The sequence below is a fragment of the Rhinolophus sinicus genome, linkage group LG05, assembly GCF_036562045.2.
Source record: "Rhinolophus sinicus isolate RSC01 linkage group LG05, ASM3656204v1, whole genome shotgun sequence".
Taxonomy (NCBI): Eukaryota; Metazoa; Chordata; class Mammalia; order Chiroptera; family Rhinolophidae; genus Rhinolophus; species Rhinolophus sinicus.
This window is the reverse complement of record NC_133755.1, coordinates 144,011,916-144,029,980: the sequence shown is the minus strand read 5'-3', so window position 1 is coordinate 144,029,980 and position 18,065 is coordinate 144,011,916. Positions and strand designations below refer to the sequence as shown.

Below are 18,065 nucleotides of genomic sequence, written 5' to 3'. Positions count from 1 at the left end.
AGGGATAATAAACTAGATCTGTAGGAAAATAAAATTTAAGAGTCTTTAACAACATGAATTTGGAGTCATAAAGGAGAAAAGGAGAATTAAATGTGTCATGTAGGTTAGTCTCATATTTAAGGTAGGCCACTTATATACTTGTAAGATGATAAATAAATTGTTTAACTTTACAGTATTTCCATTTCCCTACCCCTAAGAAGAGAAGATACCTGCTCTACATCACTCTCCATTTCCACTAGGCTAAAATGTGAAAATATTCAAATGATTTGAAAAAAATTAAAAAGTACTAGGGATTTGAAAATGTAAGTATTCGTGTAGCTGTATTATCAGGGACTTTCCCTTTCCTTCACTTGTCTAAAGTAATATGAACTTGTGAGGAAGCATTAATTAATCCTAATGCCCCCTCTTTAAACCCATCCACAATACTTTTCTTTTTTAATTAGTTTCCGGTGCACAAAACAATGCAATAGTTAGACATTTCACCCTCACAAAGTGGTGAATAGATTTCACCTTCAATCTATTGCCTCTCTGACATAGCATATATCTATTAAATTCCATTGAGTATTACCTATGCTATACTCCATATCCCGTGACTATATATATATTAAATTATAGTTGACATACAATATTATTCAACTTCAGCTTCAGGTGTACAGCGCAGTGGTCAGGCATCTACACTGTCCATGAAGGGGGGTCTCCCTCATAAGACATGTTGCCCATCTGACACCCTACAAAATCTTTACAACATTATTGATTATGTTCCCCAAACTTGTCTTTCATACCCCGTGGCAATATTGTAGTTACCAATTTATGCTGTCTAATCCCTTCCCCTTCTCTTTCATCCCACCTGCCTCCTGCATTTCTCTTTTTAATTTGATTCTTTTCTGCAACACTTCACCATCAGCTAACCAGACCACTCTAGTAGTAAAACGCTAAATTTAGATGGGTCAGAAATTGGGACTCTATTATGTATTTACTCAAATATATGAAGATTTTCTTTGAAAAATAATTATTTCAATTAAAATAGTATCCACTTAAAATGCGAAGTTTAATTTTTAAAAAGGAATTCCCTAGTAGAATTGCTCATTAGGGCTGGCAAAGAGTTTTTGAAACTCATCCATTTCTAATTACTGCTATCAGTAAATAGAAGCATGGATCAGTGCCTTGGGAATCTGCAGTTTTAATCTCTACTTCCCATTCCACCACTAATTCTCCATATGAACTTCATGGGAAAATAATTTCTTTTCGTTTCTCTGGGTTTATATGAGCACTTGGCTAATTCCCATGTTGGGCACTGACTCTAGGTTTAGAGAATTTTATTGTGTTATCCAAACATCTGCTGGTAATTTGGTGACCCCTCCCCCGAAAGTTTTATTCTACAGATCACTATAGGGGAAGATAATACAATTCCAAGATGAGAAAAACCCTAAGGCATTAGTAGTAAAAACTGCTCTGTCCTCTGCTTGGACACATTCTTTCAGGAGGCTGTTGGTCACGGAATCTCATCAGGTACCTTACCCTCTCTTTCAGAAAAGTAAAGATCTAGCTGCTCTCAGTAAATGGAACAATTCCACTATGATGACGTTCCCTCCACCACACGTTCTAGATCTCCTCAAAGGCCTGCCAGAGCCACATCACAGGATGACAATATTTCTGTTTTTACTGGGGTGGTGAAAAAGGATAAGAGTATTTACTATATTTAGGACTCAAACAAGCTAATGGTTAAGAAATAGTCAATATATGTTGCAACCACAAAATGCTAGCCTTTTATTACTAATTTCTTTACGCTTTTGGAAACAAAGATTACTGATACATTAGAACCCCATTTAAATATTTTATCTTCCTTTATACTTCTCCAGTCATTTGTTGAAATCATAATTCTGAATGGGAATCATGTAATTTCTTTCATGCAACACAGTGTGATCCAAGACCATAGAAATAGATACCAAAATAACTAACACAAATAACATTAAGAAATGTATATTTTATTGTTTAATTGCAGAATGTATGTTCACCTATGATTTTAAAACATTTTTTCAGAAATTAAAAAATCTTTATAAGGCATTGGGAAAAGCAGGACAGCATTTGTGAAGTTAAGGACTTCACCTCATGAATAATGACCAGGTCCTCTCAAGGCACCACTGTTCATACCAAAAGGGAAAGACCACAAATCTCATTGAAAACCTTACTAACTTGTGGACTCATTTTATAAGTACTAAAGTAGATGCACACACAAATGTTAGTAGTCCCTATGATGGTCCTGACCTCATGTGGCCAACCTAGCTGACTTCTTATAGGGTGTTTTCCCACAACTAGGCTCCTGACCTCAGAGGGAGGAACTTTACACAACCCCTACCTGGGAAGGTCTGGGAAGGTAGGGGAAGGTCCTAATAATACCCTCAATGGCAAAGGTCTACACTGTGTTCTGTTGCAAATTTCTCTTTGTCCAAGGTTTTTTTAGTTGTTTTTTTTTTTTGTTTTGTTTTGTTTTGTGAGAATCCCTTTTTACTTGGTGACTGTACTATCAATATTTTTTTTAACTTGAATGTAAAAATGTACTTTGTAGGCCACTGTTTTTATTTAACTAAAACTTGAAACTTATACTGACATATACTAATCAATGAAAAATGATGCTTTCCAAGCTCAAACTCTCAGATGTTTATTTAGGTTTTCTCCCTGTCTGTATTAGCAGCTCCAGAAGAGCTAGGGCAGTTTCTCATATACCTCTGTATGACTCCCAAGTGACCAGCACTGTCTTGTGCTTTTTGCTGAACTCACACTGATGGGTGACTAGATGATGGAGGTATCAAATTCAATCTTTCCTCCATTTTAACTATAACACATCTTACCTATACCCTTCATAAAAGGACTTATATCCATTTGGGGGCCTTATAATAGCACAGAATAGGCAAACAGACAGGTAATCCTGTATTTTATTTCTTCCATGCATATTATATTTTCGCGATCCGATTTTAGTAGTACTGTGTGAGTATTCTACAAAATATTATATATGACATTTCATTTCAGAGGTTATCATTTATTGAGAAACTCATAAAACTGAGGAAAAGGTAATTCCTGGAAGACTAAATTCTATACTGGGGAAAAAAACTGTTTTGAAACTATTTCTAAGTGAGAACGTCCGTTCTGAAATTGAATGTAACTTTAACTAAACCTTGACTTTCTAATCTGTGACTAACGAAAAAAAATTTAAAGAACTTTATTACACGAAGATCCACAGAAACTAAAAGTGTCATTTCCTGACCTAAGGAATTCTAGGTAAATGAGGTTCACCCCTCCTTTTAGAAGCAATGGATTCGGTTTCCACCTTTCATGCCAGCCGGCCTAAGCAGAGGCTGTTACCTCAATCAAATGAGCGATGAAACAGAAAGTTCTCGGGTCACAAACTTAGCTCAGATTCCAGCCGCGACAGATCTTAAGCCCATGTGGCATTGCTTACAGAGCTTCCCAGTCAGTGAGTCAAGCGTCCCACCACCGCCACCGCCACCACCACCACCACCACGAGGGGCTGCCTCCGAGTGAGGTTTACCAATTGCTCCGAGAGTTGGCCGAGCCTAGCGGCGCTGGAATCCAGCGCCTGGGGGAGGCTCAGGACCAGCTTAGTCAGTCGGCTCCCGCAGCCCTAGAGGCAGGCTGCCAGCGCCAGGATCGGCACACACGACCAACACCACCAGCCCAATTAGCAGGGGGACGCAGGCAAAGGAGGGCGCGAGGCTGTACCACCCACCCCGACAGAGGAAAGCCAGAGAGCCCCGCGGGCCGTCCGGGAAATCGCAGCTGTGCGGGCCAGACGCGACGCACCAAAAGCGGTCTCCAGGTTCTTACGGTGCGCCTGGCTCTGCGCCGGGCGTTCAAGGGGTGGGAAAAGGCGAAAGGCTGTCTCCGAGCCTGCCCCGCCGCCGTGGGAGCACCCGGCTCCGGCTTCACGCCTCCAGCGCCCTCCAGAAACCCCGCCGCGCCGGGACCGGGCGCGCAGCCTGCGGCGCTCGGCACCCGGCGGAGGACGTGGCTCTCAGCCTCCCTCCCGCGACGCGCCCGAGACTCCGGAAGAAAGTTGCGCCTCACGGGGCCCAGAGTGGCGCTCGCCGCGCGCCCCTGCCCACCCTCGCGTGCCCCTCCGCTCACCGCTCACCGCCGCGGCTTCGTCCTCTCGGGCTTCGCCTCCCCAGCCTCGGCCCAGGCTCCAGAGCCCCTTCTCGGCCGCCTCACCCCAGGGCGCCCGGCGCCCTCGGAGCCAAGTTCTCAAGGCGCCCGCCGCGCCATCGGTGCCGGTGGGCGCCGCGCCGCGAGATGCGCCGCTGCAGCCTCGGGCGGCGCTACTGCGAGGCGGGCCAGCGCGGGCGGGCGGGGTGTGGGCGAACTGGAAGGAGGGCGGGACGCGGCGGGCGCCGAGGCTCAGCCGGAGGGAGGAGGAAACCGCAACGTCACCAGAGCTCGCGGAGGCGAGAATGGGGAGCGGGAAAAGGGGACCCCCTCCCTCTGCCCGACCCCGACCTCCGGCCCGCCGGGCTTTCTCCCCCTCTTCTTCTCCTGGGACCCGCAGCTCGCGAGTTGCGCTCGGCCTTCCCCTCCGCTCGGGCCCTGACTCCACGATTCCCTGCCCTACCAGGCCTCTTTGATTTTAACGTGCTGTAGTAGTTTCTAGTGACCCATACTTTTCGGGTTCGACTCCGGAATCGCCCCCAACCGAAAGATACTTTTGAACACCCAGGGGGAGGAGCTGATGCTTCCGTCCAGCCTGGGTTAAGAAAGAAATCGAGGAAAACGTGGAGAATCTTATCACAGGGGCTGTTGCCCAATCCACTCGCCTTCAACAAAACGGTTACTCTTTCTCCAGCATTCGGTTTTACTCTTCTCAGAAGGGAGAAAAATCACCTATTTAGAAGCCGTTCTCGCCTTAATTGTACTAACAAAATAGAATAAATCCAAAACTACTGAACTCTGAAAACTGAATGGATTTTAATCATCAAAGGTAAAGGGTCAGGAACAGAGCATTTGATGTATGCAGCTCACAAAAGGAAATTCCATTTACCTTATCTCCTACGCCTGTGTGGGTGGATGGAGGAGAGAGAGAGGGAAACCCTTCATCCATCTGGATTCTTCAAGAGGAGGATTTGTAACCTTAGTAGTCACAGCCCCCTTGGAGAAGTTTCTTCTGTTCTCTTAAAGCGGCCACTGCACCAACCTGGTTCCAGGGACGTTTCTGATGTGAACAGGACCATCGCCTCAGGGCTAACTTCGTCTCCCTCAGTGTTAGCATGTAATTAACCTACCAGAGCTAGAGAGTACAGAAGTGACAGATGTTTATCCAATCCTTAGAACCAGAGATGTTTTACCTGAGAGCAGTGCTTTTCCCCCCATTTGCTTCAAAGTGCTTTGTTTGGGTTCTAAAGGGCCACCTCTATCCATTCCCCCTGTTCTCAGAGGTTAGCAAGACCTACAAAGGAGTTTCCATTAGGCTACATTAGAAAAAAAGTGAATGTCTACTTTTAGGCTTCTCTTTATCAGAAATTGCATTGGAAGAGAGATTCTTTACAAACAGGTCAAGCAGAAGTGGTTTTGTTAAATTTTTGTCATGTTCACTCAGGTAAACCACTGATTTGCATAAACTTCCAGATGTTTTATTTAAAGGTGGCCTGTGGAGAGAAACGGGCTCTTTAATTTAGAGCTAGCTTAATCTGATTTAAATCCTTATTTTGCAATTTACTACTAAAGTCCCTGGAAAACGAACTTCAGAGCCTCAGTTTCCTCACCTGTAATATAGAGATAATACTTTCATTGAATAGTTATAGAGAGGATACAATAAAAATAGCTAATATTTGAGAATTACTTCATGCCAGACACCATGTTAAGGGATTTATATGTATTAATTCAATTATTAGAGATGATTAATTGTAAAAGTACCTAGCTGTAATACGTATGTAACCCATAATAAGTATTAATTTCCATTTAGCTTCTCAAATTTGGAAGAGACCTTAGAAAAAGCATCTGCTTTGATGTCTTGAAGCTCTCCACAAGTAATCATCTAGCTCAGTAATTCTCTCAACCTAGAACATTGTATCAACAGAGGTAGATGTAACTGAGTAATTCTACCTCCCAATTTCACGTCTTCTGTAAATTTGGTCTGTAGGCCATGTCATCATTCAAGTTCTCATTCTCAGATGCTTCCTTGCCAACTGACACTGAATTAGCATGCTGTTGAATTAGAATAATCTCATCAATTGAAGAAACATGTGTTATTGAGTCATATTTTTATTCCTTGTCCCAGAGCATCATCAAATGTGCATGGGTGTGTGGCATCTTTGTAGAAATGAGAAGCGAATACACAACCCTTACCCAGGCTGAGGGATTACTAGGAAAAAGCAACCTCTTCCTCCCAGATAGAGCCCTAAACAGCTGTGCTTTGTCCAGTGATGTGTTTACTGGTGTAGCAACATTGTGAAAAAAGGAAATGACTACTTAGTGAATTCTCATTAACTTCTGAATTTCTTCTTCCTTTTCTAAGTACCCAGATACGACTTTAATAACAGGTTTATTAATTTTGCTCAGGATCTGTGAAAAGCACTTTGTCTTGGTTTCAGGTATCAGCTGTTCTTTTTAAAAAACATTTGTCCATCTCCAGTCGTTTAGTATTCATCTTCCTCTTTGCTGGTTCTAGATGTAAGTTCTTATTTGTGAACTTCTTGCTTAGATATAATTTTTCTGGGCAAAAGAAGTTAAGCTTTAGAGAGCTAAGACATTTTCTGCATTTATCTTAGTTTTCAATCAACTCTTGCAAAGTTCATTTTATTCTTTCAGTTGGATGGTTATTTTTCATGATAGAGAAGAGAAGAATTAAAAGGGGAATTGGTTCTGGTTTGTTATCCATTTATCTCAAGAAGGGGCATCCTTTTTATGTTTATTCTTGTCTGAACAAAACAAAACAAAAAAGTATATATTGTTGTGCTTGGTTTACTCTTGGCTCTATCTAGCCTAACAGACCCCAATCTTACAGGAGTATTAACAAGTACATGCTTTAGTTTATAATCCATTAAATTACACTCCAATTTGCCCTTTACGTTTTACTAACCAGCCAGCTGGTCCATGACTATACAACTGTGTGGATCCTTGAAATGTTTTTTTTTCCCCCTGAGGCCAAATTAGTCTCTTTGTAAAAAAACCGCCTTACCCCTACACCTAAAAGATCCACCCTGAGTCACTGAAGAGGAATGATCATTTTGGTTTGCTCAAGCCCTATTGCCCTAGACTTGTACTTACTTACTCAGTGATAATCTCTCTCAGCTTTCCCTTCCATTTTTGGGCATTCAGCCCTGGACAGACATCCACCAAGACTTCTCCAACCTCCGTTACTCAGGCCTATGGCCTCCGTCACTTTCCCAGTGCTGACCTGCTTCTCTTCGTGAGCTAGACTGTTCTGCTGCTACTGCTTCATCTCCTGATGACTCAAACTTCCTGAACTTAGGTTTCATCATTAAAACAAAAGGAGATAACGTGGTTGGAACTTGAAGGTATTATGCTAAGTGAAATACGTCAGATGGAGAAAGACAAGTACCGTGTGATTTCACTCGTATGTGGAATATAAAAAGAAAAACAAATAAACATAACAAAAATAAACTCATACATTCAGACCAGAGAGTTACCAGAGGGGAAGGGGTTGGGGGTAGGGTGAAATGGGTAAAGGGGTCAAATGTATGGTGACAGATGGAAATTGGACCTTTGGTGGTGAGCACACTATAGTGTTTACAGATGTCAAATTATATTGTTGTACACCTGAGACTAACATAATGTTATAAACCAATGTTATCTCAATTAAAAACAAGCAAAAGGAAACATTTACCTACATTCTTAATATAACTGAGTTGTACCCCCTCCAACCTAGTCATAATTTGAGGCTTTTATACATAATTCTTCGTCAGGTACAGATTTCCTGGCCTCACAATCTTCTGATGGATCATTAATTATTCCAAAAATTTCCACATGTGTTTCATTTTATCCTCACAGGCTCTGATGTCGGCATTACTATACTCATTTGACTCATGAGGAAACAGGTTCAGAAAGTTGAAGCAAATTTCCCAAGATATACATCGCTCAGACCACACATGATTGAGTTTTCTGATCTCAAATCCAGGCTTCTACCACTAAAGCAACTCAGCCTATACTAACTTTTTGCATCTAAAGCCCCACTTACAGTTTGAGTGTCCCGGCCTCAGGTGAAAGTTTTTCTCCATTGTTGATTGACTCTTGAAATGGATAATTTTTATGTCACCTCTTTATTTATTTTAAACTACTGTGGGGACAGAGCCCCAAAGAGCAGTTTCCAGGCTCTCGGCCTCACATAGAAAGGTGCTGGCTCAGGTAGTAAATGGCCATCAACTGTGGCTAGTTGGCCATCAGCTGTAAGCAGCGAGCCGTTGGCCACTAATATAACTGCTGTGGCTACGCTAGCAGCAAATGGGAGCTAGCAAGAAGATGGTGGCTGAGCTAGCAAGCGGCGGAGTGTGGAGGAGTGTGGATTGTGGATTCTGTGGCTCCTGCTTCCTGTGTCTCCAACCCAGCCGCCGGGGAGACTATAGTGGTGTGGCTCCCCTACCTATGGCTCCGTGGGTGTTCCTTTTTGGTCTTGCCATATCCTGCGTTCTTATGCGGGGAGCGGGACCAGAGACCCTGCGTGCCACCCCTCGTGACTCCATGCATGACAACTACCCAAGATGTTCCATACACCTACCAAGTCACAGCACTATTCTCTGGCATTACAGAAATGATTATTGATGTTTGCTACACGAATGAATGAAATTAGAAGTTTGTTCTTTTCCTTACTGAATGGACCAAAAGGAGTTTAAGCATTATTTTTCTTAAAAATATTAAACATTTAATATTTTCCTAACGTGGTTTTTGAGAACTGTGGACATCAACTGAGGAGTTTAGAAAATGAATGTTTACTGAGGGTTAATTTAATTTGGTGATTCTTTATAATAGGCGGTTGGATAGTATTTAATCCTCCACTTTTTATCAAACTCTGGCTTTTTCCAGAAGACTGCAATTAAGGAAGAACTGTGTGAAGAAGTTACTACTCTTCATGGCCAAAAGGAAAACACTGGTGTTTTTAAAAATGCTAATATAACAAAATGTAAAAATTTGAGTACAGTCTAACAGAAAAACAGCATTCCTTAGAAGCACTTATCATCTGTGTAAAAAAAGTAAAAGGAAACTTGGACTAATTATATGCCAATCCTTTCATTTTACAAAAAAACAGAAGTTAACATAGGTGGTGGTTGTTACCAGTTCCTGATGGTAACAGGTAGAGGTAGGAAGAGAAAGCAAGCCTCCTGGTTGCTAGCCAAACTTTCTTTTTCCCACTTCTCCACGCTGCATCATTGACCATGAAACTCTAACTTCTTCTTCTGAGATTCCCATATTTTACATGTACTGTGGCCATTTATAGAAAAATGTAAAGATGCATTCTTTTCACTAACAAAATATCAATGCATAAGGAGAAAAAAGTTTTGTTTTTGGAGGAAATCAAAGGCCTACTCAAAATGTAAATGAGATGGTGTCTTTCTTTTACCATTGTTAAACTTGATGGTGTATACGTTACTTATAATTGTCCACTGACATGTAGGCAAAGTAAGCTCATCACCGCATACTTACCAGTTGCTACCTAACCAAGCTCCTATCCTTATGGTGGAATCTTTAATAGACTTTACCTATCTTGAGTCATTTATCCTCATTATGCCTAGGAATTTCTTAAGGCATTCAAAAGTCTTAACAAATTGTCTTTTTATTGCAGGAATCAATTTTCTAAGTTTCCTGCTATTACATAAGAAGGATAATGCTAGATAGTAGAGTTTCTGTTCATAATGGGCATATTAATATTACCATGTGAAGACCACCCACATATATATATTAAGTTGGTGCAAAAGAAATTGCAGTTTAAAAGGTCAAAAATATTGCAAAAACCGCAATTACTTTTGCACCAACCTAATACATACATACATACATACAATATCACTTTCAGATGAGTCATTAAGCATGTTGCAACAAATAACTATTATGAAGCAGACATTGGACATAGAATCAACATTCTTGGATTGTACTATAATGGAAAGTCATTTAAAGTGAATCTGCCTAAATTAAACAAACTTTAATGTTGTTTGGGGGAAATGAATGGTTTAATACTGGAAATTGAGAGTGCTGGGTTCTAGGACTAAGTCTTTCACATATCAAGCAGTGTGACCCCAGAAAAATTATTTCTTTTTTGTCTCCTGTAAACTTGGAAAATTCATCAATAGCATACATGATAACTTGAGCAAATCACTTAACCTCTTTGAGTCTCAGTGTCCTCAGCCATAAGTTGGAAAACCTGGCCTTGAATCCTGGTTATAGAGTCACCCAGGAAACATAAAAAAGAATGATACTATGCACTACCCCAGACAAATTAAAACAGAAATTCTGGGTGATGTGGCCTGGGCCAGTGGTATTCAAAGTGTGGTCCATGGACCACCAGCATCAGCATTACTTGGTATATTAGTCAGCTCCGGCTGCCACAACAAAATACCACGGTCTGGGTGGCTTAAACAACAGAAATTTATTTCTCAGTTCTGGAGGCTGGGAAGTTTAAGATCAAGGTGTGGGCTGATTTGGTTTTGGTGAGAGCTTTCTTCCTGTCTCTTTGCTGTGTCCTCACATGGCCTTTCCCTAGTGCCTTCACATGTAGAGAGAGACAGATTTTTCTCTTTCTTTCTCTTCTTATAAGTTCATCAGTCCTTTCAGATTATGATCCCACCCTTATGACCTCATGTGACTTTACCTCCTAAAAGCCCTGTCTCCAAATACAGTCACTTTGGGGATTAGGGCTTCAACATATGAACTGGGGGCAGGGGGAAAGGTGTGGATAATTCGGTCCATGGCACTTGGAATTTTGAAAAATCCCAGACCCAAGCCAGAGCTATTGAATTAGATTCTCTGGGAGTAAGCAGCAGGAATCCATGTTTTAACAAACTCTGCTGGCGGTTCCTATGCACAGCCAAGTTTGAGGATCACTGGCCGAGGCCACTTGTTCTTACATTGAGCTGCACATTGAATCACCTGAGGAATTTTTAAACCTTTGATGCCTACGGCCCAATTCCAGAGATTTTGATTTATTGCAGGTGTTCACTCTAAGCAAATTTTAAAGCTCTTTATGTGAATCCAATCTGAGAACCACTGGCATGGAAAATCTCTAAAGGTCTTTTCCGTCCTAAAATAGTATAAATTTTAATGTAATCATATATATATATATATATATATATATATATATATATATATATATATAATAAAATATAATATATATAATCTAGATATTGTACATCAAAAGAAGGTGATAAGATAACTCTTTCTATTTTGTAGTTTCAAAAACATTTGTTAGTCCCTTTTCATTAATCACATGACATAATGCATTAAATAGGAATTTTGGGGGGAATTGCTATTTTGGTTGGCATTTGCTAGATAAATGGTCCTTTACTTTTTATAAAAATCAAAAATTGATTTCATGGTCAGTGTCTTTCAACTGTATAAGACTAAATGAGGGTTTCAATAGCCAGATGCTTACCAGATATTTTAAAAGAATCTTACAAAGTTAGAGTCCAGGAATATTCTAAAAAGCAAATAAACATAATGTAATTATTTTATAAATCTCAGAAAAGCTCATTCAACTATATAAGTAAAGGAGCTAGGAGTATTTCTTAGTAATAAAATTTATATTCAGAGTTATGTAATTTTAAAATCTCTTTTGATACCAGGATGTAAATGTCTCTAGGATTTTTAGATGCCATTCCCCCAAAACTCACAATAATCATTATAGAAAAATGACATTTAAAATATCTCAAGGGGGTGGCCAGATGGCTCAGTTGGTTAGAGTGAGAGCTCTGAACAACAGGTTTGCCAGTTCAATTCCTACATGGGCCAGTAAGCTGCACCCTCCACAACTAGATTGAAGGACAATAACTTGGAGCTGATGGCCCTGGAGAAACACACTGTTCCCCAATATTCCCCAATTAAAAACAAAAAAAATAATTTTTAATAAAAATAAATCACCAGAGCTCTGACCACTGCATTTAATTGTAAATACTGTTGTCACTAAAGTTACCACATAAAAGTAGAAAACACAACCCCTACTCCCCCTCCGCCCATAGTTTTTCTTTTCTCTCCCAGGCAAAGGAACCATTTAAAAACTTCAATCTCATCAGAGAAGAACAAATAACTAATGAATCAAAGCTAACAACTTTCCTGATAGTCCTGGGGTTTAACAGAAGAGTTTTAAAGAATGGTTTGTGAGCACTTGACTTAATTAGAATTCTATTCTGATGAGGCAAAGGTAACATTTTCAAACATATAGACACATTAAATCTCCATTCTAATGGTCACAAAGCAACTGGGGCATTAACATGAAACTTATACAGCTACTCCAAAACCTCTGCTCTACTGAAAGGAGGATAATGGTGTCACCTTTTCTACAAGTCCTTCAAAAGCTGGCTTTCAAATATTTTTCCGCATCTTTCAACAGTAAACTTTACCAGGAAATTACAAGTGAAATATTAGAATACATCTCAAAATATGACTTTCTTTCCATATGTAGGTAACAGGATAATACTCCTTATCTGTAAACAAGTTTATAATTAAAAACTAATTTGGTGAGGGACTGTTTGAAAATAGTGCTACATATGAATTTTGCTTTTATTGGATACCACTAAGAATAACCATGGCCTAGAAATTAAACCTGAGATTTTGCCTCACAAGTCAATGGATAGGATTTTTTGAGAAAAGCAAGCTACATCAACCACAGATGAGCTGAGATTAACAGATGCTTGAAGAAAAAGGGAAGTATTAAAGAAGTCTGAGTTGTAATAATGCTGCAAAACTCCTAGCTGTTTCCATTTAACCACGTCACCTGGTATATATGCTGTATTGAAATTAAAGTTCTATATTACAGAGTATCTATTTTGAGTGTGAAAGAATAGTATTAACCTTGGTATGTCCCTGATCTGTCAAATGTCAATCTCTGAAAGCTAAGAAGCTTCTGAACTTCATGAACATTAAAATAGTATTTTCTGTACATAGGAAATGAGATATCTGATTATAGTATCTGAGCTAGAAGGATAAATAGGAAGATATATTTAAATTTGATCATGATGGTTGATAATGACTACTGAAATCCATACAATTTTGATAACAATGGTTATTGTTAAGTCGTATTTTATTACTAAGACACTGAGTAAAATATAATGTTCACTTTCAGTGGGGAAATTGCTACAGTACCATCTAAACATATATTTTTTAAGTTTTACTGAAAGAAGCATTTTCCAAACTTATGTCCTTAGTTCAGAAATATATAAGAAAATTTTATTTACCAGCTTTACCAGGAAATGACAGCAGAATATGTCTGTGTCTTCCCTTCCTCAATAAGCAGAATATTTCTAATGAAGGATAAATCAGAAAATATAAATTATTTTTGGCCTCCACCTTTGTAGGTGACTTTTATTACTTCAACATTAAAATGACAAATGACAGCCCAATTATTCTGGATCAACAATTAAAAGAACTGCTAGATTCTATATTCTGAGTGGGTGACTGAAGTGTCAGAATTGCCCTTGGAAACAATAGTTCTCATGGTACCTTCTCCCTTAGAAATTACACTCTGCTTGACTAGTATATATCATTATAAAGTTTTCATTTTAAATTTCTGTTACTGGCTTGGTGTTCCTGCTGCTCAGAAGTAAAATCAAGTATTATTGGCTGTTGACTTCCAAGTACATTCTTGAGGTATGATACATGAAAGACAATGTTTGAACAGGTGCCCCAATTCTTCTACCACCTCTTTCATTTAATGCACTGTTGACTGTCAGTGCCCACCAAGGGAAGGCCTTTGAAGAGCTGACATTCTACCTGCCTCTTCTGCTTGATGGCACCAGTGAGGAAGAGCATGAGCCAGGTCTGGCCCAGAGAGATTGGGTCCATCCAGGCAAAGGTCTCTGATAGTTTATCTAGATGTCTTTAAGACTCGATATTACCCCCCTTTTAATGTCTCTGCAGAGTTTTAAAAGGAAAAATTATACGGAAGTTGTGGGAGAAGGAAGTTGTGAAAGAAGGATGTCATCACATACGCAAACTTATAGGAAGTGTTCCTTATTTAATCTAACAAGAAATCATAAGAATTGTTACAAAGTCTAATAATCTATTTCTGACAGTTCCCCTAAGGCAGCTTTTCTTCTAACCTTTTTTTTGTAACTAAAAATTAATATGGATAGATAGATGATAGACAATAAATGATAGGTAGGTAGATAGATCAGATAGATAGATAGATACATAGATACATAGATACATAGATAATAAAGATATAGAAATACATATGGAAATAACAAAGTCTCAGAAACCATTGTTTATATTTTTATTTTAGTCTATTTAATTAAAAAAGAAAGACAGATTTTGATCAACTAAATAGATTTCAAGACCCACCAGTGGATTACAACTTGCAGCTTAAAAACATTGCTCTGAGGTTATCATGCATGTGTAGAGAGATATTGTTCATGTTTACTTCAAAGTTTAAGAGTATAGACCTCTCAGAAATATGTAACTGAAACAGTGGCTGCTGAACTCTTTTGAGCCCCACAAACCTGATGGTTAAAAACATAAGAATATGCCTTGATGCTTTAGCCAAGCAGAGACAACTTTGCTTAAAAAATAAACACCTTGTGGCATTTAGAAGCTTGATCATACTGGCAGAAGAAGGAAACAGTAGTAAATAGATCTAAGATTTAGAGCAATACATTACGTTTAATATTTTCCCAATGGCCTCATAGATCTTCTAACAGGAAGATTGTGTATTTATGGGGCACACTAAGAAACGAATTGTCAGGGCTGTAAGGCGCCAAACGTTTCCACAGCCTGGAAGTCATACTCCCACCAACGAGAAGGTCCACCATCAGTTTCTGCCACTGCGAAGGATACATCCAAGGACTGCACATTCCCGAACCACGCCCATCATATGCCCTTATTACCTCATCTCATGTTTTTAATACCTAAAGAGTAGTTCTGCCCTTCAACAAAGATAGAGACTTTTAAAAACTCTTCCCACCTCCTCCATTTATAAATAATTGTATGGTAGTGTATATACTAGCATAGGCTGCGATCTGTCATTACAGATGGATGGATACTGTGATTTCTAAACATGTCATCTATTGATTATCACTTTTATTTCTTTTCACAGAGTGGTCACAGAGAATTATCAGTAGTAACAGACACTTATAAGTAATGAGAGAAAGAGGGCCATGATCAAAAACCTTTGCTGCATTGGATACAGGGCTTTGGAGCCAGGCAAAGAGAATTTGCCTTCCTTTTTCCGGCAGCAAGGATTCAACTAGACAGTAATGGACTAAAATTAGAAAGCATTTTGTGACCTAGTCCTAAGAATCCCTAAAACCAGATTTATTTACATATTCTTATTAGCCTAGGGTATGTTAATTTATCGGTGACTTGGGTTACTCTATAAATTCTACACTTGACAACTCAGCTTAAACATAAAGAATCCAGAAGCATATACATCAAAATGCAAAGCCATTAGTCAGATATTTCTCTGTGTCTTCACTGACTTTCACACACAAACACACACACACACACACACACACACACACACACACACACACACACACGGTTTTTCATACATTTGGGGACATGTACGTACATGGATCTCAACAGGCCTGGAATCACTCAGAACAGTAGATTCCTGGAATGTGCCACTCAGAGCAGCAAATATTCGTGTTGGTGGGGGAAGGGAATCTAGAAATATTTTGGATGTTACCAATAACACTGTTTTCTTAATATTCTCAAATAGTTTATTAAAGGATAAGAGAGAAGGAAAAATATTTTTCAGCTTTAAAAAAAGTCTTATATAAGCAAGGCTCTGCTGATGCCATGTGAAAAATAACTTGTTTTTATGGCTAAAGGACAGGACCCAGGGAGTGGCTTACCCATCAGAACTTGATCCTTCTGAAGAGCGAACTTGTACTGGAGAAGAGAGAAGAAAGAATATTGTTTTGTGGATGCCAGAGAAAACCAAGATGTAGTAAACATTGGGGGGAGAAAAACATTAATAAATTTGAAAGGTTCACATGTCTCAATAAACTCAAAGGGGTTATTTTGGGGGCCAATCTTTGAAAAAATACTAAGACCTCAGTAAAACCACAGTTCTGTGTGGAGTCAAAACTCATAATTAGAGTGAGATGGTGAAAAGGGGAGACATTGACTTAAGGCCCAAATAGTGATGAATTTTGGAAGCACTAACTATGCAGACAGGATCTGATGAGCAGAGACTGCAGCAAGGGCTGTGCGTGGTGAGACTTTCTATGCCCCAGAATAGTAGGAACTCTTAAACACTCAGTGTGGCTACTGCAGCCAAAAACAGGCAGCACAGGAGGAAGAATCTCACACTGGAGCGGGATCCATGAATGTGGGATCAGGGACATCTTGGCTCTGTCACCAATTCAGGTGACCTGAATAAGTCATTTCATCCACCTGGGTGCTAGTATCTTCATTTACGAAATGAAAGGGTTAAATCATCTACAAGATTCCTTGAACTTTGGAATTTTATGATTCAAAGTTTCTAAGCTATGGGACAGATGCCTTCTAGATCCGAACTGTCCAGCAGAAATATAATGCAAGCCACATATGTAATTTTAAATGTTAAATAGCTACATTAAATATGTAAAAAGAAACAGGTAAAACAAGGTTTTATAATACTTTTATTTAATCCAATATGTCTAAAATATTGTCACTTCAACATGTCTGAAATCTCGCGTAGCTACACACACTTCAAATGTTCAAGCCACTTTTAGCTAATGGCGACCAACTAGCATGTTGGACAGTACAGCTCTGTAGAGTAGTGTACAGTGCTCGGGATGGCACAGGAGCTACACTTCTCTTTAATGCTCTGAGCCATAGTTCCAAAGCCTGACTTACTGGATGAACTTAAAAAAATATTTCGGAGCCTACCCCATTCCTTGGGTATGGGCCACATCTTGGAAAATTTCACTAGCTAAGTCTGATATACAGGCAGTTCCTACCAGTCTGCAGGGCAGTGTTTGAAAACCTCTTCATTGGCCCAACTGAGCCTTCGTGCTGTTCAGAGGTGAGTGGAATAAGGGAAGCATGGTCATGTGGTTAGCATCCCTTCCAGAGACTCTCCAGAAAGTTATCAAGAGGACCATCTTCTGTCTGCTATGTGGACTGGGAGATTTCAACTCTAATCCTGACAGCATAAGGTGTTTTCAGTTATTGAAGGCGATTTAACTTTTTCAAGTTAAAATGTTTTAAAGAACAATGAGCTGATGTTGCAAAACAAAGGAGACTAGATTTCACTCTGCCAGGATGTGCCCAGATGGTATTTTGATGGAACTGTAGCTGTAGTTACAGATCGATTTTGGGGCCTGTTTAACATTTGTGTGTAGACTGGTTGCCCTCAATCTAGGACTGATTCTCACTTTCAGATGTCTTCAACTGAATGGTGAGAGTAACTGAGAAAACTTATCAAAGTGAAGGGTCTTATAATACTTCGTATTTCTGACATGAAACAAATGGGTATATGTATTAGAAGTGTGCCTTCTGGACTTCCAAGATTTAAGCAAGGGCAAAGGAAGCTACCAGGGAATTTTCAGAAAAGAGGTAAGTTGAAATTAGGATGAGGAACTCTAGCCAATGTTATGCCAAAGGGCAAGAAAAGGTGTCACAAATGTAGTTGATGTCTGTGGCCTAACTGGAGAAAAGGTTTAAAAGTATCACGTGAAAAATAATAGGTGAGACCCATATAGACGTTGGAGTACCCAGCCTTTGTCCCCCCACAAAGATGAACAAATAGACAGCTATGCACAAACAAAAACAGCTCTGGAGAGCTCTGGAATCCACTTAAGAAACTTTAGCAACACAGTGGAACAAAAAACCTGAGAATATCCACACAAGAAGAGAATGAAGATAGCTTCATTTTATCTGCATCAGCCTATCCCTCAGCTGGCATTGCCCAG

The 18,065-nt window shown here is 39.6% G+C and overlaps 1 protein-coding gene across 3 annotated transcripts in view; it reads right to left on the bottom strand.

Annotated features, from left to right (window-relative positions):
* The window catches only part of DSE (dermatan sulfate epimerase), a 58,052-nt gene extending 52,981 nt beyond the window's left edge, over positions 1-5,071 (bottom strand). Inside the window, exon 1 of one of the 3 annotated variants that reach the window (XM_074333467.1) lies at positions 5,051-5,071. The gene's annotated coding sequence lies outside the window, so the exon portion shown is untranslated. Of the gene's footprint in view, positions 1-4,143; positions 4,386-5,050 lie in introns of those variants that run through there. The other 2 variants (XM_074333468.1, XM_019741364.2) reach the window with 2 other exon arrangements.
* Positions 5,072-18,065: the final 12,994 nt, after the last annotated feature.